The sequence below is a fragment of the Talpa occidentalis genome, unplaced genomic scaffold, assembly GCF_014898055.3.
Source record: "Talpa occidentalis isolate TD23 unplaced genomic scaffold, MPIMG_talOcc4v2.1, whole genome shotgun sequence".
In the NCBI taxonomy this organism is placed as follows: domain Eukaryota; kingdom Metazoa; phylum Chordata; class Mammalia; order Eulipotyphla; family Talpidae; genus Talpa; species Talpa occidentalis.
This window is the reverse complement of record NW_026555331.1, coordinates 97,273,394-97,301,088: the sequence shown is the minus strand read 5'-3', so window position 1 is coordinate 97,301,088 and position 27,695 is coordinate 97,273,394. Positions and strand designations below refer to the sequence as shown.

At 35.8% G+C, this 27,695-nt stretch overlaps 1 protein-coding gene and 1 pseudogene across 2 annotated transcripts in view; one reads left to right on the top strand and one right to left on the bottom strand.

The window, feature by feature from the left end:
- The window catches only part of HDAC9 (histone deacetylase 9), an 853,144-nt gene that overhangs the window by 407,323 nt on the left and 418,126 nt on the right, over window positions 1–27,695 (bottom strand). The gene's annotated exons all lie outside the window — the stretch shown is intronic.
- Window positions 24,299–26,918, top strand: LOC119257154 (dnaJ homolog subfamily A member 1-like; annotated as a pseudogene).

The window sequence follows — 27,695 nt, the reverse complement described above, 5'->3', positions numbered from 1 at the left end:
GCAGTGTACTTCAGTCCTTCTGCCTGCTCTGCTCCCCGCTCTGGCTCTGGTAAATTCTCTCACCCTCCCGCGCTTCTGACTGTACCCAGTGCATGGGTACAAACAAACAAATAAATAAATTACATGCCTCTATTAAAAAAAAAAAAAATCTCTCAATACAAGATACTAGACACCAAAAGACAGGGAAACAACTCAAAAGCTAACAACAAAAGGAGATAATATAAAGATAATCACTGAATAACTGGGGTTACCAAACAATAAAAAGAAGGGGTGAATGTTTCAATACAACCCCTCCTTTATTTTTTGTTTTGGCTAAAAGATTTCCATTTTCTTTTTCTACAGTATTCTGAATACCAAACAGGCAAAGCAAGAATGAATGCTTTTTAAAAATCAATGATCTATTTAGATCATGGTAGTATTGTCAAGGCAACATTGAACTTTTTACTAATTTTAAAATCATAGACAACACAATATTTTTTCTTAAAGAACAACATCTTTTGACTACAAAAATGAGAAAACATAAATGGCAATAAACTATTTTATTAGTCATCACAAAAATTTTCTTCTATCTGTACAAAACCACATTACAATGTATTTAGTAATTTGTGGAAACCTTTTATCAGTAAATACAACCAAACTAAGTAAAAGGTCAATAAAACATGACCTACATCAAAAATGAAAAAAAAATACACAGAATGTAAACAAAAGAATTACAACTTGTATACTGAAATCATATAACATTTGGAGAAAAATTAAAAGAGATCTAAATAAATGGAAATACATCCCAAGTTTATATACAGGAAGAGTTAATATTACTAATATGGCAATGCTCCTCTAACTGATCCTCAGATTCAATGCAATCTGAATCAAACTATCAGTGTGTTTTACTCCCACAAATTGGCTAGCTGATCCTAACATTCATATGGAAATTAAAGGGATCCAGAATAGTCAAAACAATCTTGAAAAGAAAAAAAAAATAGTGTAGACTCATATCTCCTGACCTTGAAACTTACTACAAAGCTAAAATAATCCAGACAGTGAAGTAGCTGTGTAAGAAAAGATGTACAGATCAAAAGAATAGAACTAAGAATCCAGAGAAAAAGCCTCACATTAAAGGTCAACTGTTTTTTGACATGTGCTAACACAGTTCAATGGGGGAAAAGTCTTTTCAATAAAAATGTTTGGGGCAACTATATAAGTAGATGCAAAAAAATTGATGCTGAAAACAAATGAACGCCACTTCTCACCATACACTATAAATTAACTCGAAATGGATCAAAAGACCTAAAAGTAAGAGTTAATGTAAATCTTCATAACCTTCGGCAAAGCAGTAGTTTCTTAAATAACAAAATAAAAAATACAAGTAAAGAAAATTAGATAAATGTCCCATGTCAAAATTAAACCTTTGTGCTGAAAGGATACTATCCATTTACAAAATTGAAGAAAATACTTGCAAATAATTTTTTGATACAAGTCAAATATCCAGAATAGATAAGATAAATTTGTAATCATTTAAATTCAACAACAAAAATACCTAACCCATTTTAAAAATGGGGGCACATGACTTACAAGACATTTATTCAAAGAAGATATGCAAAAGGCCAATAAGCGCTTGAAAAGACACTCAATATCATTAGTCTTCAGGGCAATGAAAATTGAAAGCACAATGAAATACAACTTCACACCCTGTAGAATGGCTATAATGAAAAGAACGTTAAGACTTGTTATAATCAGCTCTTTCACTCTAGCTAAATACAAGATAAATGAAAAACACACCCACACAAAATCTTGTACATGAAAGCTCATAGCAACGTAATTTATAAAAACCAGAAGATAGACAACCCAAATGCCCATGAATTCATGAAAGGATAAATAAAATGTGGAATAACCATAAAATGGAATATAGTCAATGACAGTAAAAATAAATGAAGTGCTAATACATGCTAACATGGATGGACTTTAAAACCAGTATGCCAAATGAAAGAAGTCCAAATATTGATCACAGAAGACCAAATATTATATAATCCCATTTATAGCAAACATTCAGAATAGGTAAATTTATAGAGGAAAAAAGAATATTAGTGATTATTTGTGACTGGACGCAGAAAGGGTATGACTGCTAATGTGTATGAGTCATTTTAAGGGAAACAAAAAATTCAATATTACACTGTGGTGATGGTTGTTCAATCCAAGTGAGTGAATTTTATAGTGTATCTCAATAAAGCTGTTAAAATAATCTGATTAAATTGTTTAAATAGATTGAGATCTAGGAATAACAAAAAGTGACTATGTAGAACAAAATAATTTTCTTCATTTCAGAAATATAAAATATAATCAGTTGGGAACTGTTATATTTCCTTTAGATTTTAAAGTATACAAAGTGGAAATTGCCAATGACTTAAGTGTTCTTACTCTACTTGTTATGGCTACATTTTAAATTTAATATACAATATTACCAGTTTCTTTTGGAGAAGTACCTGTGAAAGCTCTGACTTAAATGCCACCAAAAATAATTAACTCCATCCAAGAAATCAGATCTTTTAAATGAGTGAGGAAAATGACTCATTTTCTTGTTCCTTCCCTGCCCCTAATATTTAAGGTTTCCTGGAGTTAACTGATATATTACATAGGGACATTTGTGGTCTGCTGATTCAAGGCCTCTAGATTCTTAATTGAAGAGTCACATTCTTTTCTAATGCTTGGAGAAGAGAATAAGACAAGGTAAGGCCCAAGTATAAAATTGTTAAATGTGTAATTTGACTTCCCAAACTCTTCCCCCATTGCCTCTTCTTTTCCCCTTATATTGCCTTCCTTCCCACCCATTTGTTGCTCTCTCTCTGGTCCTATGTGAGCTAGGGCCCTTGGTTCCCACAATTTTCATGTCATCAAGATATTTAACCTTTGTCCATTTCCTCATTATCAAAACAGAACTGGCCCCAAGCCAGACTGTTTAGTTTATGCTTTTATTTATTCTACAAATGCACATTGTTCATATGTGCCATCAATTGCTTCCTTTGAATGACAAACACTGGACAAGGTACTAAGTGAGAGGGGAAAATATTCAATTAGACTACAGTGAGGAAGCACAATGTCAGAGGTGTACACAGAGCATCACCTGCACACTTTTTAAAAATAACTTATTTATATATATTTTATATCATTGTTCATTTTTGCACACTTTAACAGAAGGTTCTGGAACTAGATATATGCAGGAAATTATAGGAAGTATTGTCAAAGAGATACACAGAAGGTATTGGTGATAGAATGACAAATGTTGAGGACAAGAGAGAGGCAGAAATTAATATTCATGATAAAAAGCTTGGAAACTAAAACATTATCTAATGAGTGGCTATTCCATTATAGAAACTGTACTAATGCCTTTAAATTTATTTTATTTTATTTTATTTTTTTAAGATTTATTTATTAATTTATACAAGAACCTGGGTACAGGAGGGTGAGAAGATTCACCAGACACAGAGAGGGGAACAGAACAGGCAGACTGACGAAATACACTGCTGAGGGGAGCAGCGGGCGAGACAGGAGAGGTCTGCTGCACCATGTGGGACCCTCACCGGCCAGGATTGAACCGGTGCTGCAGAGTCTGCGGACAGCTTCACAGTGCTGCGCTCAACTGCCTGCGCCACCAGGGGAGGCCCTGCCTTTAAATTTAATTTGCTTAGTTCTCACGATGCTGTAAGATCCTTAGTATTAATAATTTCTGATTTAGAGATAGAATGCCAAGGTTTGGTACAATTGTGTTCCATGAGTAACATCTCTCATCTGAGAAGTAACATAGCAAGTTCAGGCAAGTCAGTCTGAGTCCAATTAAGAAATGATTTTTGATAACATATGCCCACAAACCTTGAGATTTCCAGAAATATGTGACAAATGAATATTTAAAATAATAAGACATTTGTTTCTTGTAAAGGCAAAGTGACTAGGATACTGGAGCACAGGGAGACCTATTTGTCATTATATATTATTTTGCATATCTTATATTTCATATCATGTTATATATTAAATATTTAAGTAAATAAATTATCCATCAAGGTAAGTAGAGAAAGAATGTACAATTGGGGTAATCTTGCCTACTCTTTAGCATATTAGCTTATATTTAGGCAGCGGAGCCAGCATTACTGCCTCTAACATGCAAATACAAAGCAAAGAGATCACAGGATATGCTATTTGAAAATGTATTTCATTGTCTACATGAAAAATAAAGAAAAAAAGCTATAGTCCCTAAGTTGCCACAACAGCTTTATTTTGATTGAGTCCTCAGGAAAATGGGTGTCAACTGCTCCCACATTCCAAACCATCCATACAAAGAAGCAAAAGAATAAATTGACAAAGAATAAAGCAAAATAATAAAAAAAAATATGGGGACCTTTGGCTCTTCGTCACTCAAAGACATAAAACAGTTGCAGTAAAACTGACCAAGGACTTAAGAAAAGAGGTGGATAATTCTTGAAAGAAAATGTCAACAAATTCCCTATCCACATTCCCTCCTTAGTGATATAAAGCTTGCTTGTGTCACACCTTAAGATTTGTGAAAAGGAGTTCAAAAAAAACCAGAGAGATTGATGCACTTGCTGAAGTTCTGAAGACAGGTGAACTGAGTTATGATTCAAGTGTGAGAAATCTTAAGAATGAAAGCTAATATTGAGAAGATGATTGAACCCATTTGGGAAAAGACTGTGCACCTGACCAGCAGGTCTAAGGTGTGGGTATTATGCAGAGAAAGAGAATGGGTCTACTGGTTGGTACTTTCTTAGAATTTACCCATGAAGGACACCTAACAGGTCAAGGGTATATCAGCAGGAGCATTTTTGGAGGTGTACAGGGGGATGGCTGAAGTGAGAAGTAGGAGCTTTAACTGATCAGCTGGGGAGTTTAATTTGAGCAAGTTAACCTTAAAAAGTACTTTTTGTTGTAGAGATTTTATTATTTATTTCTTTAAAATATATTTGTTTCTTATATCATTTTTCATTTTTGTATAATGTTTGATTTCTCCCCTAAGGTGTAATCCTCATAAAATTCCCACCCCCAAATCACCCATGATCTGTCACAATAGTCTCTTGTGTTCTTCCCTTCTTTGTTTTTACCCACATTTACTTTATCCATTTGTCTATCAATGGGCACATAGGTTGAATCTACATCTTGGCTACTGTGAACAATGCTGCACTATTCACTGAATAATGACATCTGAAAAATCCTACACATTTAATATAAAAGTTACCATAATTGTGAGAAAAAATTCAGCCCATAGCATTAAATATACTTATGATCTTGGCATTATCAGAACAAAGCATCAATTATCAGGGAAAATACAACCTCAGCTTCCACATCTGTCGAGTAGGGGAACAGATTGGGGACATTAGCCCAGAAATGCTATTTTGAAATGAACCCTGATATAGAGTTTCAGATGACCCTGGCAGAACAAAGTCCTCATGACTTCATTCTTGTTACTATTTACCCCTGACTTCTCTCCAGTTCCTTTACTCATCCTAGCCTGTGATACGTGGAAATGTACTAGAATATATGGTTATGTCTGCCTATGTTTAGTAGTGGGCAAGTTGGGTTTTTTTGACCATTCTGAGAATGAAATATTCTCATGCAGACAGAAGAATAACCATTAATGATAGGGTGTGAAAAGGTGATGAATACATGAAGTTCTCCATTGCAAAACCTGCATTCAGTAATTTGGGTTTATTATGAAAGAAAAGCTTTCTGTATTTGAGAGCCAAGTTTTCACAAATGTAAGAAGATATTTTAAGTAGCTTTTAAAAATGTTTAAATTGTTTGTGCCTTTTAATTCCAGGTCTCATATATTTTTAAAAAATTTTTAAATGCTAGATTCTTTCAAGTTCAGCAGGTGGTTGGCTCACTTGTAAAAACAGAAATAAATACAAGTAAATGATGAAATTTAATTAAATATTTATTAAGCTCCTAATATGCCAAAATCCTAATATAAACTTATAATTTGTGTGTAAATAAAAATTTTACCTTGCTTTAAATTTTAAAAGTAACAGTATGTTCATGGGAAAATATTTCCAAAGTACAAGAAATTAAGTAGGTCAAAATTACTTTTTACTCCTTACCTCCTACTACTACCCCAGAAGAAATCAAATCCCTAATAAGTTTCTTGTGTAGTCCTCATGAAATGTAGTATGAAAAGAACAAATAACATTGCTGAAATGGAGAATAAACAAGATAGCTATATTTTTATTTACATATATAAAAAAGAAAATTTAGGAAGAGATTACTTTAAAATATATCAGGCAAATAGGTTAAATCTAAGTAAAACTCACCAATTTGCTATTACCTCAAAGCTGTCAAAGCTCCAGGAATAAACACCAAAAGTGTTTGCAGAATCTCCTTTGACCTACATCTGCTTTTTGAATTTTAAGTCAATATCACATGGAGAATAGATCTAGAAGGTTGAACTAACAGGACTTCAAAATAGCTTCTATAAATAGCCATAATAATTACAATAACCATATCATACTTTTCCTAAAGTAGCTGGGAATTTGAGCACAGAATATTCTCTCAACTTAAATAAAAAATATTAATGACATCAATTAAAAATTCCTCTTGAATTTATTAATTTCCTAACTTTCTACCAACAGTAACTAGATTTTTCTTATTAAAAGTTATTCAAAAGCCCTCTGAATAGACAGTTATAGTAATAGTTTTCTGACTCACCATGTAGGAAGTAAATAAAAATGTTTAAATCAATAAGAAATCAAATGGTACTTATTAGATTTGTTTAATTACTTCAACAAATGATTTATCACATTACCCTTTAAGCCATTCTAAATGAGGTAGAATACAATTAGTTTTCTGCTGAATTATGTAGCATTACCAACAATTTAACAGGCACATGAAAATGTGTGGGGAAACACTGAGAAACAGAAGTTTTATTGAGTTAAATATTAAGATAAGTGACAGTAGATTTTTAAATATGCAATTTACTTTCAGAGGAATATTTTTCCATATGTGGCATTTGGCTGCTGACTTCAACACTAGAATGAGACAGAAATCAGGGAACCTAATTAAAGATCTAAGAGAACATCTGGAAAATCAGTAAGTATTACTTAGATAGTAAAGATTGTTTGGAATTTGATCACAAGTGATATTGCTGTCTTAAGGAAATTGAAGCTTATAAATTCAGGCCAAGGTTAAGGCAATAGTCAATTTTAGGTATATCTCATCTTAAACATTTTATATTTCTATATCCTGGCACCTAAGTCCATGCTCTATGAATAGTTACTGAATGAATGAGTGAATGAATGACATAACGAAACGTAATATTAAGGAACCCAATTTATATAAGTATTTATTTGTTTGTTTTTTATATAAGTATTTATAACCATGTTTGCTTACAAGAAGTTTATTGAGTCTTACCCTATCTTTACAGAGGATATATAATCCCCACTCAATGTATATTTTTAGTTTGAAGTATTTTAAATGTAATCAAAATTTGCAACTGTAACTTTTTTGAACTACCTGAGACAATCTCATAAAACTTCAGAAATACATACCAGCCACCTCCTAATACAATTTTTAAAGACACATATTTTGTCCAAATAAAACCTATCAAATATTCATTATAGAAAACTTCAGTATTTCACCATCTATAAACATTCTACCATGTGGAAACAATAACTTCGAAAGTTATCTGTCTGTCTGTCTATCTATCAATATATTTACTGGGGGGTTTCCCTGGTGGCGCAAGGGGTTAAGAACCATACTATGAAGCAATCCGCAGCCTCTGCAGCATGAGTTTGATCCCTGGCCGGCCAGGGAGCAACCCACATGGTAAGACAGACCTCTCCTGTCTCGCCCGCTGCTCCCCTCAGCAGTGTATTTCACTCAGTCTGCCTGTTCTGTTCCCCACTCTGTCTCTGGTGAATACTCTCATCCCCCCAACCCCTGCACCTCTGGCCTGTACCCCAGCTCTTGTATGAATAAATAAACCTTTAAATATATTTAAAATAAATATATATGTATTTTAAAGGTTTATTAATTTATTAAAGGTTCATATATATATATATATATATATATATATATATATATATATATATGGCAACACCAAACTATGTAAAAAAAAAGTTTACCTTGCTCTTTGCACTGAATATTAATTATTACAGAAATATTTCTTTTTTTTAATTTTATTTTTATTTATACAAGAACCGGGGTACAGGCCAGATGCGCAGGATTCATCAGAGACAGAGTGGGGAACAGAACAGGCAACTGATGAAATACACTGCTGAGGGGAGCAGCAGGCGAGACAGAGAGGTTTGCCATGCCATGTGGGACACTCGCTGGCAGGCCGGGATCAAACCGGCACTGCAGAGGCTGCGGACAGCTTCACAGCGCGGCGCTCAACCGCCTGCGCCACCAGGGGCGGCCCATGACAGAAACATTTCTATTATGCCATTAAAATCTGTCATAAATGCTGTCTTTAAATTTAATGAAATAATACAGAATGTAGACCAATGATAACCATTGTTTCTTTACGTAATGTTTTCATTTTCTTGATTTTAAAAAAGTCTTTATTATTATATATATCATTTTGTTATTACCATATTATTATAGAAAATTAGGAAATGCAAATAAAAATCAGAAAATATAAACATCAATTCCTAACCCTCTGTTAATTGTTAACTGTTGAGACCTTCAAAACTTGTTGAAGACTTCCCAATTTTTCGCTATTGGTAACAGTACTGAAATGGAGACTTTTGTGCATGAGGCTTTTCTATAATTAGAATTGTTTCCGTAGGAGAAGTTCCCAGAAATGAAATTAATGAATCAAATGCCATGAACTTGTAAATCTCTTGATACCTACTGTGAAATGATTTTCCAAAAGCATTCTACCAAATTATATTTCCACCATCGGGGCAAGAGAATTTTCTTTAAAAGAGCAGAGCTAAAAAGGATTTTTTAACACAATTTTAATTTGATGTTGAGAAATGATGAAATTATACAACTCTGTGTACTTCCATCATTTTACCTGTCAAGTTCATAGCAAGAGTTTACTAAACATTACTACACACACAGAAATTAACTAGGTAAAAAAGGCTATCGCATATTTTCTGTCCACAATAAGCACATCATCTATTTAGCAGTTATAATTGATGCATAATAGATGATATCAATATAATGCTGGTGAACAATGACAGAGCTATGCCCAAGGACTTGTAAGTACAAAGATAGACGTCACCCAGTGGAGTCTGAGAAAAGAAAATGTCAATGAAGACTTCTTGAAGATCTACTGATGTAGTTTATCTTGGTAATTAAGTGGGAATTAGCAAGGAGAATTATAGAGACAAATAAAAGAGGTAGTCCCAGCAGAAGGATCATAATGAGCCTCAAGAAGAATCTGTAATATAATTTCATGTAAATAACCTTTTTCGTCATCTTTTTTCCAACATTTACGGCATATTCCATCCCTTTAACATAGCTTCAACTGGAGTCTAACATCACTTTCTCTCCATGTAGAGTATATTTCAGTTCCTCCAACTGTTCTCAGGAAGAAGTTTGCAGTTAAGAGTCTCTCTGGGGGACATTTGATAAATATAAGAATATATTTTTTGCTTTCACAATAACTAATGGTATTACTAACATTCACTGGTCCGGGGCCAATGAAGCTGAACATTCTGCACGTGTGGAACATTCCCACACAACAGAGAATTGTCCTGCCTAAAATGCCAGTGGTACCTCAGCCTCCCTTTTATGAATACTGAGCCAGACTGAAAGTTCCTTCAGGACAAAGATAGTATTTTACTCTCATCACACTTAGAACACATGGATGCTAGCTATATAATAAACACACAATAAATATTTCTTGATAAAGTAAAATGAAAATTAGTAAAATAATAAGTAAATTGTTCAAAGCACTTCACCAGCTACCTTATTATTTTTACCTTACAGCTTAACACACATTATCATGAGGGGCATTACCAAAAAAAACCAAAAAACAAAAAACAAAAAACAAAATGGTAAGGTTACCTGCTAGTCAGTGAAATAAAATCAATGGCAGTCACCTAGCTAATTGTTTACATTGGCAGAAAAGACAACACGGCATTAAATCCCTTTATCACTTATCACAGGGAAAGAATTCCTAGAGATATTTAAGATCTGGGAAAAGTTTTTTTTTTTAAACAAACTAATTGTGGTTTAAATCCCCTATCAATGATCACCTGGAACTGAAGCATAATCCTCTGAAGCTTAAGACTTAACACATTATGGAAAGTGAGGAGTAAAATGATAAGTTCACAAGTACAGTTTGTTCTTAATTGTATTATTGGACTTTTTTTGAAGTCTGCAGCATGTATTACCTTTAAAAGTTTCTTCTTAAAACAAAATTGCCATGATTTATTTTTTACTGAATCTTTACACACCATTAAAACACAGTCATTTGGACTTTAAGACAACCATACAGTTCTTGCAGAAAAAAAAAAACTCCCTAAAAACATGGGGTTCTTAAGATTTTTATTTTACAATAAAACAGGCCACAGGCAAATAAACACAGTTCTGAGTTAAAAGTGGCAGAAGCATTAGGTTTCAGAATTATCGTAAAACAGGAAGGTTGCGAGGGTGTAACATAGGATGAAAGCAGCCTTAAGCCTGCAGCCTTCCTGCTAACTTGGGCCATGCCAAAGTATACATGGGCTACACACAACACAAATACACACAAAGGTGCGCACACACAATACTCAAAGCGTAACTTATTTGGGATAGCTATTATCTTTCCAAAAGTCCAGCTCAAAAGTAGAAGATAATAAAAGATTCAATGACTTCTGAAAACATGCAGCCAGTACATTTGGATTAGAAATGGTTTTCAAGCATGTGCACATTAGCAGTTTTTATTAAGGTAAATGCCATCTGGGAGAATAATCTTCTCTCCTTGATGGTAATTTTACAAACATACATACACACATACACACACTTAAATACCTGGGAAAGGTTGTACCTCCAATTTTAGCATGGAACGTCTCACTAAACAATTGCTTATGGACTACATGCCTGCATTGGTAAAATATGACTGAAAATACACAATTGTGGCAGAGAAGATTTATCCCTGGTAAACAAGCCATATCTATAGTTCAAGGCATATTCCAATCTAGGGAGTAGGAGACTATGCCAAATGGATGTTGTAGTTAAATTATTGCTCACCAGAAAAATAAAGAAAAATGGGTCATTATTTTTCCTTCCCTGAAATAAAGAAGCAGCTTCTGCTTGGTTTGGAACAGTCACTGCAAAAAGAGAAGCTTGTGTTTATTCAGCTCTGTTCTGAGCAGCTTAGTTCATTAGGGTTGTAAGTCTTCTGGATTTTTTTTTTTTTTTACTTTGTTATAGTAATTTGTGGGGAGGGTAAAGCCTACTCATGAGGTAGCAATTCAGAGGCCTGCAAAGCAGAATATACACAAAGGCAATATAGATACACATTAAATATATTCAAACTAATTTCAAAATATACCAGAATCTCAATTTTTCTAAACCTGAAAATGTAGTAACTTTTCTAGTTAACAAAGATACATTACTGAAAATTTGTATTTTTCACCTATAACCTTTCATGTAGTCGGTATACGAAAATGAGTAAAAATACATGGATAAATTCAGTAAGAAGAGTGTTAACATCCATATGTGTAACTTTTAATCACAGTTATCACAAAGGATTATTTGACAATTCCAGGCCAAATGATGAATCTTTTCATATATATGCAAGGGAAGAAATGTAATGCAAAAGATATGCTATTTATATATATATTGATAACAATAATGAATATGATCACAATAAAGATGAGTTTAAATTCTTTCCCTGAAATAATTAAATAAATTAAATACATTTCAATTTAGCTTATTAGAATAAGTATAATGGACATCTTATTAAGACATCAGACCATTGTATCCTATATAGAATGAGTTAAAAAAAAAAAAAAAGAAAAATACCACAGAAAAACTATTTACTACAAACCTAGTTCTTAAAAAATTATGTTTTTTTTAAAGATTTATTTATTTATGCGTACAAGATCTGGGGTACAGGCCAGAGGCATGGAGGGCGGTGAGAAGATTCACCAGAGACAGAGTGGGGAACAGAACAGGCAGATTGACCAAAGTACACTACTGAGGGAGTGGCAGGCGAGTCAGGAGAGGTCTGCTGCACCATGTGGGTTGCCCCCTGGATGGCCGGGGATCGAACTTTTGCTGCAGTGGCTGCGGACAGCTTCATAGGTTATGTCTTAACCCTTGCGCCACCAGGGAGGCCCTAGTTCTTAACAAATTAAATCCATGTTTGCTCTGTTTGAAATTTGCACAGTGAACAAAAACAAGGACTTAACTAAATTTCCAATGAATTGATTATACTTCTCAATAGAAAAATAAAATAAAAATAAAAATTAGGATACAGCCAGACTGAATGGCATAAGATACACCCAACAAGACTGATGGCATAAGATATAATTTAGTAACCCAATTCCTTTTGCTATACTCTTCTTTCAGTTTACAAGACCCTCAGAGTTCCTTTTACTTGCTGGTTGTTTCTTATTCCCATCTACTGGTTCCTTTATTCCTTCCTAATCTATTCTGGAATTTCCCAAAGTTTAGTCCTTGTTCCTTTTCTCTATCTAAATTCCCTCACTTGGCGAACTCTTCAATCTCATGATAAATATGACTATACATTGTCTCTGTTCTAGACCTCTCTCCTGAATGCTAGACTCATACACTCATGCCTACAAGCAATGTCTACTTGTGCATTTAAAAGATATTTCAAAGTTACCATTTGTAAAAATAAACTTGTGATTTTTCCCTCAAGTTCACTCCATCTGTAGTCTTCTCCATGCTGGTTGTTGGCAACGCCACTGTTCTAGTTGCTCAAGCCCAAAATTCTGTGGTCACCTTTTACTTAACCCATTCTCCCAGATTCTCTATAGTAAATTCATCAGGAAATCCTATTGACTTTATCTTCGAATTATCATAATTTTTACTTCTAATTATACTGCTTTAAAAAATAGTGTTAAGCCAATGTAAGCAGTTATGGCATATTCCAAATAAGAGAAATCTCAAAATGCTACACAGAAAGGGACAATCGGTTGTAATGAGAATAAGTGAAATGCCTGCACTATCACTTCAAAGAAACTTTTATCAATGGGCAACAGTGTGTGTGCAAAGCAGTGTTTAAAAATATTTTAAATAATCCTAGAGTAACAGGCAATTGCAAAAATCATATGAAGAACCCTAGTGTACCCTTCACCCAGTTTTGCCAATGGTTATATCTTACATAATTCTATAAATGTAAAACCAGGAAGTGAGCATTGATACAGCGGAATCATATCCATACAGTGGAGCATTGATAAGTGGAGTCAAATACAATGTGTGTGACTGTTCGGGAATGGCTTTTTTTCACTCCATATAATGCCCTTGAGATCCGTCCAAGTTGTTGCCCATATCAATAGTTCATTCACTTTGATTGCTTTGTAGTTTTCCATGGAATGGTAGTTTTCCATGGAATGGATGTACACACATTTTGTTTAATCATTTGCCTATTGAAGGACCTTTTAACTTTGCATATCAGATGTTTCACAAACTGCAGTGAACAATTTTATACAGCTTTCTCTGGGTGTGGACATAGTTTTAAATTCTCCAGCATAAGTTCCCAGAAGTTATATTGGTGAGTTACAGAGTATCTTTTTATATGTATTTAGAAAAGAACCAAACTGTTTCCATAGCTAACAGGATCATTTTACATTCCCATCAGCAATGTATGGGTGACCCAATTTCTCTGTATTCTTTACAACATTAGCCATTATTATGATTTGTTCTTTTAGCTGTCTAATAGGTGTATAGGGGTTACTTTCATTTCCCTAATGACTAACGAGTTTAATATTTTTATGTGGTTTTGTTTATGTTTTTTTGCTATTTATATTTCTCTCTCAGTGAAATTTATCTTTATATCTGTTATCCATTTTCTATTTGGGACATTTGTTTTTTGTGAGCTCTCTTTTTTAAGTTGTCTTATTTTTATTGAGATAATGTTGGCTTATAACACTGTATATGACTCGGAGGTATAGGTTCACATCTCTTCAGATGTTGTGACCACATTGCCACCAAAGAGCCCATAAACCCAAAATCACAATAGTCCACTGGGCTCTCTTACCCTTTTGCTCCCTAACCCAAGCGCCCTCTCTGGTAGCTTCAGATCTATAGTTAGATTTCAGGGTTTATTTTGGTTTAAATTGGACTATTATCTATTTAATCTTTCTCTGATTCCTCAGAAAATTTCTGAGGAATCTACACACTCCACACATTATTCTTTTTTTTTTTTTTTTTTTTTTTTTTTTTTTTCTAGAGGCATGTCTTATTTATCTATTTGTTTGTTTGTTTGGTTTATACATGCACTGGGTACAGTCAGAAGCGCGGGAGGGTGAGAGAATTCACCAGAGCCAGAGTGGGGAGCAGAGCAGGCAGAAGGACCGAAGTACACTGCTGAGGGGAGCAGCGGGCGGCAGGAGAGGTCTGCACGCCATGTGGGACCCTCCTCCGGTGGCCGGGGAGCAGCCGGGGATCGAACCGGCGCCGCAGAGGCCGCGGGCAGCTTCGCAACCCAGCGCTCAACCGCTGCGCCACCTGGGAGGCCCCAGAATCCATTATTCTTAAACTATATCAAACATCACGGATATTGTTATTTAAAAATAATTATTGTTATGTTATTTTGTATTTATATGTATATTGTTATTTAAGTTTGTTATTTTTATATATTATTTAATTAAAAATAACTCCATTTAAAATCGGTTTGTATTTATATGTATATTGTTATTTAAAAATAAAAATTGCTGGGCTTCCCTGGTGGCACAGTGGGTTAAGCACAGCACTGTGAAGCTGTCTGCAGCCTCTGCAGCATGGGTTTGATTTCCAGCAGGCCAGGGAGATACCCACATGGGGCGGCAGACCTCTCCTGTCTTTCCCACTGCTCTCCTCAGCAGTGCTTTCAGTCCTTCTGCTTGTTCTGCTCCCTGCTATGTCTCTGGTGAATTCTCTCATCCTCCCAAACCTCTGGCCTTTACCCCAGTTCTTGTATAAATAAAATGAATCTTAAAAAAAAAAATGTTGATACAGGCAACAAAAGTAGCAATTTTTATTTTTAAATAACAATATATATGAATTTATATCTTATATCATTATGTACACTTATCCTGTAGAGGTATGTGGTGTGCACTATTACAAACCCATGTTACACATATACACACTCCACACATTATTCTCAGCTTCTATATCCACAGAACAGAAGCCACAGTGTCAAATCTTGTCCTTTCGTCACTGGGTGGAACATAGACCATGTCAATATATTTCTGAGATTCACCAATGGTTTCTACCATACTGAAAATTAAACTTACTTTATGTGACAAATATCTCACATCCTTTTTCATATATATATAGAGAATGTATTGAGAGTTTTTTGAATTTACACGAATCCTGTTATAAAATTAAAACTTGCCTATTTTAGTGAGTTAAATCTGTGTTTATAAGTGATATTCTAACTCTCTGTATTTCATAAATTTCTTTTAAATTTTAGATCTTCTGAAAGTTCAATCATACTACTCATTATCAGCAGTTGTAAAACTGTCATCACCATCATTGTGTTATTGGAAGTGTGCACTCAGGGAAATGGAACCCATATCAGCTAGCTCAATAAAATAAAATTAATAAGGAGGATTTATCGAACTATTGGCATACCGAGAGAAAGTAAGGTAACAGAAGTGCTACCCCCTCTAAAGACTGAAGGGTCAAAGCGATATGGAGCACTCTAGTCCAGTAGTTGGGTTTGGCAGGAAGGAGTAGAAACCCAAAAGCCCATCTCTTACCTGTGAGGCTGACCCATATCAAAAAGTCCAGAAACAATAAATATTGACTAAGATGTGAAGGAAAAGGAGCCTAATAAATAATATTTGCCAGCATCAACTCTTCTGAAAACTAAGAAGTGAAGGGGAAGGAAAGAGAGAGAAACCAGAGGAATTGTGGTCATAACTAACAAATGTTAAACTGAGCAGAGGAAGTTGAGTGAGTCATATTGCACAGCCAGGCTACATTTTAGCAACACTAACAAAAGGAAAAAGACAGTGGAATGATTATATAAATTTAGTTTATTGAGTCTATTGGAATGTGATTATCATGGGCTCTGTGATCTCAAATTCTTCCAGAGCAGTTGTAATAATTGAGTAAGAACAAGGATACAAGGGTACAAGTTCCACTGTGATCTCTCTCACGTGGGGCAGGCTGGAAAGAGCCCCTGTGACACAGTGATTTCTGCAATTCTGCTTCTGCTGGGGCATTCCCAGTGGAATTCCACATCCCCCTACACACACACTACTGTTTCACACCATCCAGGGGGAAATACTATTATACAGCATAAAATCCAATAAAACTAAAATTTTGTGGTGTATTTTTTTTTAATTTTTTGTGTAGGACTGGGGTGTAGACCAGAGATGTGGGGATATTAGAGGATTCACCAGAGACAGAGTGGGGAGCAGAACAGGTGAATTTACTGAAATACACTGTTAAGGTGAGCAGTGGGTAAGACAGGAGAGGTCTGCCCTGCCATGTGGGTTAGCTCCCTAGTTCAGGATTGAACTCAGGCCATAGTAGGGATAGTGCTGAGAATTAACCCCTAGGCCACCAGAGAGGCCTTTTTGTGTATTTTTAAATGGCAATTTGTTCTGTCCTGAGCAAGAGCTATAGTCATAGTTATATTTTAAAAACAGCCTTACTTTTTGTGGAAAAGAGATTGTAGCAGCAAAGGTGGAAGCAGGACAATCAGCTAGAAGCAGTCATAGTAGTTGAAATAATGGAAGTCAAAGGAATGGGGGAAAGTAGGTCAATGCCAGGACAGGCTTGGGTGAAAAAGGAGAAGCTACAGTCAATTGAACATCTCCTCTGGTGCAGACCCGATGCTGGCTGGGTACTTGTTATCAGATAACTCACCTTATCCTTAAAAGAACTCACAGCTATGTTTGTTATTTCAAGTTTACATATGACAAACTGAAAGTCAAAGAGGCTGATCACCTTGCTCAAGATGTCCCTTAGTGCAGGTGGGACTCAAGAGACCATTTTATATTCCTTCACAAATGCCAAGTTCTTTCTACAACACCAAGAATTCTACAAGTTTATATTCCTAACTCATATTCTTATACTGGAATGATTCTTTTTTACTTGAAACAAAATAGAGTTACTAAATCTAAGGAGGGCCTCTCTTTCCAGAATCTACGTAATCACTAGGCAAGGGCATGCAGTGCTTGGCAAAAGTGACAGGAAGAAAAGCAGCCAAAAATTTGAGATATTTAAATAGTTCCCTCTCACATACTCCTGCAAAATTAAATCACAGTTGTATCAATATGCATAATAAAAATGAGAAAAGAAATTTGTATCACTGAAAAAAAATATTCAATTGTCAGCTGACTGAGTAACTTACAAGTGCTAAAATCAAGAAAGTATAGTTTAGAGACATACAGGCCTAAGAGTAAGAAAGTCAAGCATTTTTGTTCCCCCTGTTACTCTGACCATATAATAAAGGGATATTTAAGGAACTCTAAGCATTCAGTGAAACTGCAGGTGGAAGTGCACTAAATTACTCTCTAACTATATTACAGATACATGTGCCCTCTTCATTCATTTATTCCAAGCCAGCATTCTGTATTTATTAAAATTTCTCACAAGTTCTACAAGGATATCCATTTGGCATCTACACCTCATGCTTGGATCATGATTGTGCTAGGTTTGGGGGATATTAATACTAATATACAGTATTTATTCCCAAGGAACTTAAATTCTAGCACAGCAGTTCCCAACTTTCTGCTTCATGGTGCCCTTAGCTTCACAGTAGTTTTACTATATCCTCGTGCCAAAAGAAATATTACCAACTGAGTTTACTGAATTGTCATATTCAAACGACCTAATATTTATTTCCTAACAACGGTGTGCCTTTCGGGATTTGTACAATTTCTCAAACTTCAGAATCAGATTGAAAACCACTGCTCTCACTTACTGTCCAAACTGATTTTCACAAAGTACTTAATTTTTATCCCAGCAACCTCCAAAATCAGAGTTTTACAAAAATATGTTATTAAAAAGAATGAAGAAATCAATGTTCAAACTGTGCCACTACCTTGAGTTAGCATGGTGTGTGACAGATGTCTTTGTGTGTCCATTCAAAATTTGAAACCTCCATAATACCTTTGTGGGAACACTCTGAAGTTCCTAAGCACACATTTTGAGAACTGTAAGTTAATGGCAGGGTATCTCAACTCTGGCACTTTCCATTTTTGGCTGGATAATTTCTTGTTGCTGCAGGGGTGTCCTGTGCATTGCAGGAGGTTTAACAGCATCCCTGGCCTCCATCCATTAGATGTCAAAGGACACATTTCTCTCAGTTGTGACAACTAACAGTGTTTCCAGACTTTGTTGAAAGTTTACTGCTTGCCTTCACTCAGCAGTGCCATATAACCGCCATCAAAATCCATCCAATATGGATTATATCAGACCCAGTATCTCAAGAGTTATCCTTGAAATGTCTCTTTGTGCTCCGCTCTATATCAAATCTTTTGAATTTTGTCAACTCTATCTTCAAAATATCTTTCTACATACTTCTACCTACCTCTACTGTTAATCATCTATATCCAACCCATAATCATCCCTTAACTCAATCATTAGGACTGCCTCTAACTGATTGTCCTCTTCCTCTTTTGCTTCTACAATCTCTTTTTCATAAAGAGCAAGGTTGGTTTTAAAACACAAATAAATCCTGTTATTCCCATTCCTAAAACCAAACTTAGAATAAAATCCAAATTTTTAACCATGTCTTTCAGTAAAATCCAAAGATTTTTGCATTGGCATTTGGATGCCCTTTGGGAGTCATTTTTCACTGATCTTCTCTTGGCCCCTGTTTCATGAACTTATTTTCTGTCCCTGGAGTATATTAAGCAGGTCAGAGCTTTCACATGTGCTATTTCCTAAGCCTAAAGTGGGTTTCCTTCAAATATCTTTGTTGCTTTTGAAGGAAACCAGAATGTTACCCCAATATATGCTTCTTTGACACAAGGATTATATTTTGTTGAGGATAAGAAATTCAGGAAAAGCTCTTTCCACCTTCCCCTCTTCTGCATGAAGTCATGATATAGATCTTCCTTTATTGGGTATATGTAGATTCTTATCAGCCCAATGATGGCACCAGAGGAATCTGCAAACAAAACTTTCTCCATTCATGACCTTCCATTTATTTACTTTCCCCCAATTTGATGTCCTTAGAAGCCTAAAACTGTTTTCTTTTGTCCTGTCATTTCTCTACAAACTTACTTTATTTTTTCTTGTTTTTGATGTACACTATATACATTAGTAACCTGTTTTTCTAATCTTCTGCTAGATTCTGAGTTGAAAACCTAAGATGGGTGGAAGTAAACTTTTGCCTCTCCCACACTGACACTACTCACTTGCTGCTCAGAGGTCCTGCTCCAAATCACCTCTTAAAAAATTATTTATTTTTAGGGTCTGTTTACATTCCATCTTCTCCACTTACATGTAGGTCCAAGAGAACATGCAACTTTTTTTAAAAAAAAATTATTTATTTATACAAGACCTGGGGTACTGGCCAGATGTGCGGGAGGGTGAGAGGACTCACCAGAGACAGAGCGGGGAACAGAACAGGCAGACTGACGGAATACACTGCTGAGGGGAGCAGCGGGTGAGACAGGAGAGGTCTGCCGCACCATGTGGGTTTCTCCCCAGCTGGCCAGGATCGAACCCATACTACAGAGGCTGCACACAGCTTCACAGAGCGGCGCTCAACCCGCTGCACCACCAGGGAGGCCCAATAACATACTTCTTTATGAATGCTTCAGACTATTTCTCTCAGGATAAATTTTGAGAACTAGACTTACTGTCAAAGGCTATAAATATTTCTAAAGTTCTGCTTCATACTGTCAAATGATCCTACAGAAAGGGTATTCCTACATATGGTTCATGTAATCTTCACAACAATCATATAACATGGAGTTTTTGTTAATGTATTTTATTTTACAGATAAACTGAGGTATAGAGAAATAAGTAAGTTAATTAAGTTAATTAGCTATTAAAGGAAGATGGTAAGTTTTGTCTCACACATGCTCTTAACTTTCCTGGAGGCGAAGACTTGAGGGGAAAATAACTTTAGTTTTGTACATGTTGACTTTTATACACCAATAGAAAAAGTCAATGGTTCTCAACTGGGGATAAAATTGTATCCCCAATGTCATGCGACCATTACTGGAGATATTTTTGACTGTCACAGTTGAGGGGGCAGTTGCTCCTTGCACTGACTGAGGGAGGGTAAGGGGTGCTGCTAAACATTATTCAATGCAGAATGCAGAGGACAGTTCCCCACAAGGAAAAACTGCCCTGTCCTATGTGTCAATAGTACTGAGAATATTTGACATGGAGGTCTGAGATTCAGAAAGATTTGCGGCAAGCATTATAGAGGCACGTTATTAAAGAATTACATTTTCATGGATCACTTGTGAACATATGTTGTTATTTACATCTCTGCTCACTGGCAGCTTGTAGGAAATTTATTATTAAGCTTTTGAATTAAATAGACTTCAAAAACTAAACATTTAGCCATCTATAATCACTTACAGAGTACACTTGTTTTTCAGTAATTGTATGGAGAAATCAGAATTCATGTTTTTTATTCCAACAAAAATAACAACAAACAAAATCCCATATAATTGACTATTATTTTCATCACCAAAATGCTTCTAAGTAAATGGGGTCATTGCTGAGTAACTAAAATGGAATATTTCAGACAAATTAAGCAATTCCAACAATGGGAAAACATAAAATTAAGGAAAGACTATATTAGAATTTTAAGAGTTTCAAAAGCAGAGATAATCTAGTCACACAGACCCATCAGCTAAGGAGCCACCTTTAAAAGTACTACTGCCACGTCAGTAGACATGTTTATTAACATGGCAAGGCATATTTATGGCTCAAAGAGTTTGTTCAGAAACCTAAGTGGCTACTTTTGCTATTTTGGAATCTTGGCTGGCATGCCAGGCTGCCAAGGTCACGTTCTGCTGGCAGGTGGCAAAATGAAAGGCACTAGTTCCATGCACATTAACAAGGGGCAGGAAGCCAACGGAGGACACAGCAAAGACCATTTGTATTCAGGAAAAGAAAAATTATGTTATAGTTAGTTGTATTTTAAAAGAATTTTTTTCAGAAAAATCAAGGTTTCTGGGATATTTGAAACACGCTTTGATTTCAGCTAGAAAAATGAAATATGACTTGATTCCATGTACTTTGGTGGTGCAGAATGTGTGTGCTCCAGGCAGAGACAGAATTCAAATCCTTGCTTTATCAGTTGTATGACCTGAGGCATCTTATATAACTTGGTGGTGACTCTTTGAAATGGAGCAAATAATAGTCTCTATTTCTGAGGGTCCTCAAAAGACTCATTTTAGCTAATACATGCAAATTCCTTATAAGTGTTTAATACATGAATTCTCATGAATGTTGGGTATTTTAATACAATTTTTGCCTTAGTATTTTGGACTGCTATAACAAAATACTATCGACTGGGTGATTTAAACAAACATTTATTCCTCACATTTCTGGGGGCTGAAAAGTCCCAAGATCCAGGGGCCAGTTTCTGATGAGAGCTGGTTTCCTTCTTCTTTTATTGTCACATGTTAGAGAGACAGACAGTAAGCTCTCTGGTCTCTTTTCACAAGGCAATAATCTCATCATGAAACTTCACCCTCACTATTTCATCTAAACCTTGCTACCTCATAAAGGCCCCCACCTACTAAAGCCACCTGGGGGGTTAGGGTTTCAACATTTGAATTTGGGAGTACACAAATACATCTTATGACAATTTTAAAATAAAATAATTGGTACTTAAATGTCCCATTCCTAAATATAATAGTCTTCAGTCACAGGCAAGGAATCTCTTCTAAGTTCAATGTACCTCCTTCATGAAAATTCTCTGCTGATTCAAGAATGTTTATATCTCTTCTGAACTTATAGCATCATAATTCACTTTGCTTAATATGATACTGACATTATCTTAAAATATTATGTAAATATTTCACTGCAGTTTGTCTTCCCATATGTCTGTGCCCTGAATTTTCTTAAGAACATTTTTACAGTATGTGTTACTCTCTCTTAACAACATACAGTACATATTAAGTTCTTGTGTTCCTCCAAGTATTAAGAATGTTTGACACATCACTGGAATTCAATGAATATTTGTTAAATAAAAAATAAAACAATTTAATAAGGTGCGTTAACTTGATGACATTATTATATATAAGAAAAAGGCTTTATAGTCCATAATTTTTTTCTTGAACCTGGTTATATTCTTTCCTGCCTTCCCTCCTTCCCCTCTTCCCACCCTTTCCCTTTCCTTTTTTATATTGACAAGTAAAGTTGACTCTGTTAATTTGCAAATAATTGAATTTTTTTAAAGATTTATTTATTTATTTATACAAGCACTGGGTACAGTCAGAAGCCAGGGAGGGTGAGAGAATTCACCAGAGCCAGAGAGGGGAGCAGAACAGGCAGAAGGACCGAGGTGCACTGCTGAGGGGAGCAGCGGGCAGCAGGCGAGGTCTGCACGCCATGTGGGACCCTCGCCAGCAGCTGGGGATCAAACTGGCGCTGCAGAGGCTGCGGGCAGCTTTGCAGCCCAGCGCTCAACGGCTGCGCCACCGTGGAGGCCCCCAAATAATTGAATTTTAACACATGTATAGATTAATATACTATAATCATAGAATACAAAACAAGTCTATCACCAAAAAAAAAAAAAAAAAAAACACCAAAAACCCTTCTTAGTGCTCTATTTACTGTCCCCCCAGCAACCACTGATCCATTCTCTGTGACTGTTTTACTTTTCAACATTAAACATGTTTTTATATTTTTATTTTGGAATGATGTCAGGTCTGCAGGAAAGTTACCAAGATAGTACACTGAGTTCCCATATAAGGTTCTCTCAGCTTTCCCTAATCTTATATAACCAAGGGACATTCATCAAAACTAAGAAATTAACACCAATACAATACTATTAAACTGCAGATTTTGTTTGGACATCATAAGTTTCTTACTAGCCTCCATTTTAATGTTCCAAGATCCAGTGTAGGTCCCCATGTTACACTGAATTGCCATGTCTCCTTAGTCTCTTCCAACATGGGAGTTTCAAGTCTTTCTTGATTTTTTTTACTACCTTCACACTTTTGATGATCACAGCTCAATTATTTTCAAGACTATTTCTCAATTTGAGTTTGCCTGATTTTTTTGCATGATTTGACTCTGGATATGAATTTGGGGGGAGAATGCAATGAGGTAAAGTGCCTTTGTCATCACATTCATATGACTAGAGTAAATTCCCCATGACTGACCACTTGATTAGGGAGATTTGTTCCAAATTTCTACACCATCACATTACCATTTTCCCTTTTCATTCACTGAATCAGTATACTTTAAAATTATTATAACTACACTATTGTAAGCATAATTCATTGCTACCCTATCAAGTGAAAAGTATCATGCAAAAGGTGCTTTGCATTTACTCCTCACCACACACATGAGACAAGTATTAACATCCTGATATTTATTTATTTATTTACGTATTTATTTATTTATACAAGCACTGGGTACAGTCAGAAGTGTGGGAGGGTGAGAGAATTCACCAGAGCCAGAGTGGGGAGCAGAACAGGCAGAAGGACCGAAGTACACTGCTGAGGGGAGCAGCGGGTGGCAGGAGAGGTCTGTGTGCTATGTGGGACCCTCCTCCGGCCACAGGAGCAGCTGGGGATCGAACTGGCGCTGCGCTGCAGAGCTGCAGAGGCTGCGGGCAGCTCGCAACCCAGTGCTCAACCACTGCGCCACCGGGGAGGCCCAACATCCTGATTTTTAAAAGGAATTAAGGTTCATGGGAATTGAAATGTACTAATAAGTGGTGAACATGATTCCCAAACACATACTCTTTTTACCAGAGTGCTCTCTCACCTATCCTAAAATAAATATAAATTGAAAATGAAGCAAAAAATTCTTGTCACTGAAGTATGCAACTACTTATTTTACTCTTCTGTCTTAATCAAACCAATGCACTTGAAGTAATGTGTTTATTTCAGTGAGGTTGGTGCTGAACTGTACAATAATTAGCAAACTCATAGAGAGAAGAGGATCTTTCTTTAGTGGGGATACCAGACAATAGATAAAAATCACCAAGAGTGGAAAGAAGAGGATCTATGGGAAAAACAAAAGAAAGCGTATGACCAGAAATGAAATTCAGAGGGTAAATACCAAAGAAGTATATGGGGAAAAAAATGGCAGAGAATTGTCAGGGGAAAAATACTGTAGGTTTCCTCTTATGATCAAGGTTAATGGGGAATGAGCGCCTACTGCAAAATCGCTCCTTGATAGTTTGAAGAATGTAACACAGAACATAGATCATTTCAGGCACTGAGCATAGCAAATGCCTAAGAGTCATGAAGAGACTGGACATGGCTATCAACTGAAGACTTCAGAAAGATGCTGGTCCATCTCTTCACCCTATGGCTGAACCAAGCTGCTCAATTTCAGGATTTGGGTATTTTCAAGAGCTGCAAGGCTTATAGACACTGAATGGTTAAAAACTCAGACATCGGCCTCATCTCCCTGGTCCTTAACTTTTCCTCCCCATAACTTACATCAGATTCTGCTGAACTTACATTCCCCTTTGTATGCAAAGTCCAATGGCTTTTCTCCTTTTGAGGAAAATTTCCAGGATTTATGGCATTATGGCTATTTCTGGATTAACTTCTTTTCGTCTCCACTAATTTATCATGTTGTCTATTTTGCATTTTTCACTTCATGGCCTTTTTTTGTGGGAACTTGATTTTATTATGGCGTTGGAGAGTACAGCATAAACACGGTAAAATATGAACACAAGACAAGTCTATTTTTTAAGCATTGGCACCTACCTTTCATTATTTTCCCAGACCTTCTCTCCACTCTCCCACCCCATGTTATTCAGTTCCATTCTTCTAGAAACATCAACAGCAAATACAGTTCTTCCACTTTCCTGGCAGAGAGTCATTTCTCTCCTATCCCAAAACACAATTTCTTAATTTCCTCCTTCCCTCACAGAAGAAGAGATAGCAGGAAAAATAAGCACAGAGGCAAGGCATTATTTAGGTTATACTTAAAATTTTGTTCTACAATCACTTCTGTTGGTTAAATTTCTGTAGTCGAGTACAAGGATGTTTCAGTTCATATTTCTAACCCCAGGAGGGTTAGAGAATGTGGAAACAGTTAGAAATAATAAACATTTTTGTAAAATAATTTCCAGAGAAATTGAGGAATACATATCACACTGTCTTTCATGCTAGCATTTATCTCATTATATATATGTAATTTTTTTGTTAATTTTGAAAGCTTCTATATTCCATGAGAGCAGTAACTACATGATTACACCCTGGTTAATACATTCACTAGTGCATTCCCATGAATTTATAGAGACTTATATAAGATTTTTATTGAGCACTAGTAAGTTAATGGTCTCCTATTTTCTTAAAATACTTTAACATTCACACATATGTTTTAATTATCACACTACATCTTGAATGTCCAGACTCTAATCAAACGAATCATTCAGGATGGTGTAAATTTTTGTGTGGGTAAAGGTCAAAACCTAGAACTCTAATATGTTAGCTGTTTTAAATAGGAATAATTCTTAAATATGCACATAACTCATATTCTTAAACAGAATATATTAAATATAACTGAGTGTTTCCTTATTGGCAGTGGGTCATGCTGAAAATTAAATATTTTACTTACTACCACTTATGTACATCCAACACTGTCTTATTGAGGAATATATAATTGTTCCTCAAGTTTCAATGGGATCTATGTGACAAAGGAGGAGAACAAGCCACTAAAGAAGGTGGAGCAGGTGTTGTCTTTGGCTCCCCCATGGACATGTTTGATATGATTTTTTGGAGGGGAAGGATGCAGAGAAAAAGGAGAGGTAGAAAATGTTGTGCATCAACTATCAGCAACCTTAAAAAAGACTTTTATAATAATGCAACAAGCAAGCTAGCTCTGCAAAAGAATGTAATTTGTGACAAATTTGAAGGTTGAGGTGGTAAGAAAGGGGCAATAGAGTGTTGTCACAATCTCCAAGGGACTGGAATGCCAATAAGAATTCATCAATAGGATCTCGAATGGTTCAGCAAATTCAGTCTGTATACATGGAATGCCAGGGCCATGGGGAATAGATCATTCCTAAAGCTAGAAGTAAAAGCTGCAGTGGAAGGAAGATAGTTCAAGTGAAGATTCTAGAAGTTCACATCAACAAAGGTATGAGAAATGGCCCGAAGATAATACTCCACTGTGAAGGAGATGAAGAACCAGGACTGGACCAGATCAGTAAATATTATCATTGTCTTAGATCAGAAGGACCGCAATATTTTTACTAAGCAAGAAGACCTTTTCATGCACATGGACATACAACTGGTTGAAGCATTGTGTGGTTTCCAAAAGCCAAAATCTATTCTTGACAACCAAATCATGGTGATTACTTGTCATCCAAATCAGACTGTCAAGCATGAAGACACCAAGTGTGTTCTAAATGAAGGTATGCTAATTTATAATAGACCATGTGAAAAGGGTTGCCTGATCACTAAATTTAAGGGAAACATTCCAGGTTTTCTTTCTCCTGATAAGCTCTATTTACTGGAAAAAACCCATACCTGAGAGGAAGAAGAAAAGACTAATGAAACAGACCAGGAAGAACTGGTGGATTTTGATCCAAACTAGGGAAGGCGACACAATTACAATGGAGAAGCATATATGGAAATGACCATCCGAGGGATGGTGTTTAGTGTCAGACCTTTTCATGGAGCCAGTGACTAACACTCACTGCTGGGATTTTACATGCAGTAGTGAATGAGTGAAGGAATATAACCAGTGTGTTCACTACTTTTAATTGTTTTTGCTGAATAGTCAACTATAGCAGTGTTTTAAAGTTAAATAAAGGAAAAACTCAAATATAAAAGTTCAAAAAAATGGTATTTTCTTGTTTCAATCCTCACAAATTAAGGCAAAATAAATTAGTGTAAGCAGGTTATTTGGGAGGTGATTCTACAAAACAACAGTGTGAAAGCAGGGAAACTAAAAGTAGTAAAGGGAGGCAGCCAACAAACAAGCAAATTACCACTGTGGACAACTGGCACTTCCGCCCTGTGGGAAATTCTAGTTGCCAACACACAGCACGTTCTTTAGACTTAATTCAACCAATGGGTAAGGAAGCTGGGATATTTACACATCAGCTCCTGTCAGTCACTGGTTTCTGGCTACTTCCTCTTGGCATTAATTCTCTGGCACTTTTGATATGCGCACACCTGAGATAGGCATCTGGTATAGGCTTGAGTTAACAGAGAAATCCCTTAGGCAAAGAGAAATCTATGCTGGCAAGAGTTAGACAAGGGAGCATTAAAATGATAGGGCCCAGGGAGATTTGGGTGAGACATCTGCAGCTTCTGCTACAGGCGCCTAATGGGAATTTGAGTTCCTTTGTTTATCATTGCTATATCTCTTCTCTTCCTCTGCGTTGTTAAGAGTTTCATAGACTGTCCCCTGCCTTCTGGTAGTCTCATTTTTTTTTTTTTTTGCTTCTTTTTTCTAAC